The sequence below is a fragment of the Ochotona curzoniae genome, unplaced genomic scaffold, assembly GCF_017591425.1.
Source record: "Ochotona curzoniae isolate NIBS_2020 unplaced genomic scaffold, NIBS_Ocur_1.0 contig_1274, whole genome shotgun sequence".
In the NCBI taxonomy this organism is placed as follows: Eukaryota; Metazoa; Chordata; class Mammalia; order Lagomorpha; family Ochotonidae; genus Ochotona; species Ochotona curzoniae.
In genome coordinates, this window is record NW_024465023.1 from 15,763,772 (window position 1) to 15,768,454 (window position 4,683).

A 4,683-nucleotide genomic window follows, 5' to 3' on the forward strand; every position below is an offset into this window, starting at 1 on the left:
TTCTTGAGCACAAAAATATCTCTACCTTCCTCTAAAAATATAGAAGACTCTGACATTCAAACTCCAGGAAGTTTCCTATTTTCCATATTTTTATGTCTACTATTAGTTGCCCTTGCCTTGAATCTTTTATTGCTCATCACCTTTGCTACTGTTTTTGCAGCTTTTATTTAGATTTTATCGCCATGTTGAGCAATGACTTATCTCACATCACAATTTTTACATCCCACTCTTTCTGCATTTACCTTTCTTCTTACTGAAATGTGTGCTTTAAATTTTTTCAGCGTAGATTTATGGATGGCCAATGCTGACATCATTTGATTTGCTTATGATGTCTTTGTGTTGGCTCAATTTTGTATCCAAATCTATCTGAGGAGAATTGAGATTGATAGTTGAAGATAGTATTCGGCTGCCTTCTACCATTATTATTGCTACCATTGCTGTTTGTTCTTTGACCATTTTTCTTTAATTCTTTTATAATTTCTTACCTGCTTCTGACATTTTGTAGTTATACCATAATACTTCTTTATTAGAATTTATTCATACTTACTATTTTTGGAACTGATAATGAACATCCGATTATAATTATGAAAATGCAATTGTTTCTTTGAATATTATTCCTATTTCATTTTCTACTCTCTCCTGGAAATTTCATGAGATGTGTATTGGCTTTTCTCATGCTTCTCTCTCTGTTACTTGACGTCTGTCAGTTTTTCCATTTCTCTTTCCTCTGTAATGAATTATGAGCAATTTTACGTGTATTCTCAGCTGTGTCCAACCTAGCAGCTGAAGCTTTAATTCTAGTGACTCTTTCATTTTACTTGTCCTATTCATGTTTTTTATGATTTTTATCCCTTCTTTTCTGATGTTTAAATGCCTCATTTGAAACTCTCATTATGTAGACATAGTTTAAAGGTCAAAACAACATGTTCTTCCTCAGATAAGTAACTTCATTTATTCGTTTCCTATATACCTTCCCAGAGTTTCTTCATGTAAACAGAATGGTTTTCAATCTATGCTGATTTCATCCCTTTCTTATCTTAAGGTAGAATTATATATCATGCCAATGGTATTATGCATTACGTTTTGCACAGAAATTTACAATCTCATTCTTTTGTGCAATGGCATAGTATTCCATTGTGTGGACACACCATAATCAGTATAATCAGTACAGAAGTTTTTGTCAATTTCTTTAATCATTTTTAGTGTAACCGATGTATAGTCGCTTAAAGATGGTTACATTCCTCCAGCTTCAGTTCCAAAATAATGCCTTTCTGTCTCATGCAGGAGCATACCTTTTCTTGTTAAAATCTGCATTACTAAACATCTCTTCAGCACAGTCACAAACCTACTGAGGTTTAAGTGGGCACGGGGTGGGGGTTGAGGTGGGGCACATATCCCAGCTATCATTGAACTATCAGGCCAATATTTTAACTCAAGCACATTTCTGATCTTCCATTGTGTCAAAGGACTGCAAAGGAGCCCTACATAACATTCTCTCATTTCTGAGCCAGTTGGTTCAGAGATTCTGTTGGGTTGAAACTAGTTTTTGTATTAATTTTTCAACTTGTGAAATCTCCTAACATATGAATAATAGAAGTTCATACTCCCAAACTACTTGAGATGCAAAACTTAGTGCTTCATTGTATTTTATAGGAAATAATTTTGAAAATCAACCCAAAGTTATGAGCAAAACATGTTCCTTTGTTAAATACCAGACGACAAAGTTTTCTCACCTCCATTCACCAAGGAGACAGCTTATCTGAAGACCAGACTTTATGAAATGAAATGAATTCCAGGTTATGTGGTTCTTTTCTTTAATGGAAACAAGGCTGTGTCTTCTATTCCTATTGGGTATTAATTCCCCATCCTGGCCATCAACATATATATCTGGTTCCAATGCTGCACACTCTGCCCCTTCCCCAAACACATGGAGTTAAACTACTGCTTCCCTCTTCATTTTGTGCTTGAAATTTGCATCTCCTTAACTGGAACTAAACTGCATACTGAAAGTTACTATTGAAGTGTTTTCACCTAACGTCTGTGTTTGTAGTGGGGAGATCATCTGTAGCAACTCAGTCCACCATAGTCCCAGAAGCCATCAGATTTTAAATGATTTGTGATTTTAAAAAGGGAGAATTGGTGAATGACAATCTCGAAACGAAGTTTGGGAGGCTATCATTAGTGGGAAAGAGCCTTCACTGGCACACTTTGATGCAAGTGTACATCTTCATACTTTTTGATGAAGATCACTGGGCTTACACCATTTTAACCAAGCCCAAAACAGTAGCTGGAGCATGTGCAGCCACTCCCTTTTTGTTACCCAGCACAGCCATTATTACCATAGATTTGGCAGGGTAATCAATAGCACCCAAATGACAACCAATTTCATGTTATTACATTTGGTTTCTCATCCATTTCAAGGCTGACTCTGGCAAAATAATGAAAAAAATCTGAGACCAATCACTGTCTATAAAATCACTGTACATCTTTCTAGGTGATTAAACAGCATCAAAAACATACGGGGAGAGAAAACACGCTGGCAGAAACAGAAAGGCCGGAGCAAGCCCTGATGCTGCAGATGAAGGAAAATATGGGAAGAGAGCTGTGAAAACGAACGCCTGACTTGTTAACACTCCTCTAATTGAGAACTCCAAAGCACAAGCTTCCGGGGTTGGTACAGTGGAAGCTAAAATTGGCCTTGGCACCACATAGACTGAACAAGCTTCCAAACTATGTCTCTCTAACAATCATGACTTTTAATGATTTCATCTAAGAGCTGAGGTATCTAATCACTTTTGGCGGTGTTGGATACCATCATTCCATCACATGTGTGTTTACCCACAAAGCACTCAAACAGCCTCTATTGCACAGATTTTTAGTAAACAAATGATGGAAATATATCCTGTGTCATTTAACTATGTGCACCTTTTTTTTTTCTAATTTATGGGCCGAGTCAGATATAATTAGTATTCAGACCTCTCCTAGTAACAAGGACATCAAAGGCCGACATATGGCGGGACCATCATGCCAAGTGCAAGATCACAGTAGATCCGAATAAGGAGCAAACTTTACAACATAATGAAATACTTTTAATTTGGATTTCTTCTAAAGTATGAACTCTTCTCTATCCTTCTTAACTTTAACAAAAGTTGCCTGTAGTCTCTGTTTTGAAAAAGGAAATATGCTCACAATGGTCAAAAGTTAGTGACAGTGACACAGAAATGTATATTCATGTGTATATGTACACACACACACATAAAGGCATAAATACCTAACCAGTGTCTCCAGCCACCCCATTTCTCTACTGCTTCATTTTAGGTAATTAGTAACAGCGGATTATTCCATTAGTTACTTAAGCAAATATAATCCTATATAAATAGTTTTATGTTCCCATTATGTTCCCATTTCTTACACAAAATGAAGCATATTATATTAAGTTCCACTATTTTTAAATTTAACAGACCATAGAAATTTTTCTTCCACACTGGCACAGTGAAAAGAATGCTGTCATTCTATTTTAGCAGCTGCATAGTGTTCCACTGTGCAGATGTGGCAAGTTTATTTAATCAATCTCTAACTAATGAGCAATTAGATGGTGTCTGGCTTTTTGATACTGCAAACAGCACCACAGAGGATAATCATGAGTATGCATCACTTCTTGCACTTGCAGGTGCATCTGTATAATAGGTTTAAGAGGTAAATACAATTGCAATTCTAATAGTGTCAACTTGCTCTCGATGCAGGTTGTAACATTTGCAACTCCAAACTCATCGCATTGCTAAATGCAAGGTCTTTATCAACCTGATAGGTGAGAAATCATTTGAAAATTTGTGTAATTTGTATTTTCATCTTTAGATTTTAAAAATTGTATTTCTGTTCTTTGCCTATCCATGTTTCTTGAGGTACTTTTATGGATTTTTGTGTGCTGGTAAAATTTTTATATTTTAAATATCTAATTTCTTAAAGTATTTTTTAGTGTAGTTTTAATATCTAAGGTAGGAATCTAACTTTATATTTTGTGAAGTCCCAACACTCTTAAACCTACTTAAGTCCTCTGAAGCCTGCTTCATACACAAACATCATTTTTATCATGTTCATGGCTTCTTTTCTGGAATTTCTGTTCTCTTCCATTGGTTTCATTATTTAGATGTTTCTTGTAATCACTAAGACATTACTGTGTGTTCTAATTTCTGGTAAATTCAGGGTCCTCATACTGGTTTTCTTTTTCAGAATATCACTGGCTACACATGCCTATTTTGTAGTGCACACTTCTCACAGTTACCTTCCTGCTCCTTTGGGTTGGCTGTGAGGATATAAAGGACAAAGCAAATGTCTGCATGTTGTAAAAGAACTTCTTTCTGTAGCTTTCTCTCCCTTTGTTAAAAAAAAATAAAACTGAAGCTAAATGAGCCCAATACATTTGGATAGGGTTCTCTTGTGAATTTAAAGCTAAGTTAGCATTGGCCAACATAGCCCAGCAGAACCATGGTCTGAAGAATGAACTTATTATACCAAGTCAAATCAAGTATGTGAGTACAAAGTCATCAAAGTGCACTCCTCCCAGGTCCTAGTATCAACTAAGCCATTACAAGCTAAGCTCCTGGCTTCTCATCTAGCACCACCGAAGGAGAGTCCAGAAAGCAGGTGTTTGGCTATGACCGATGAAAGCTAGGAGAAAGAATG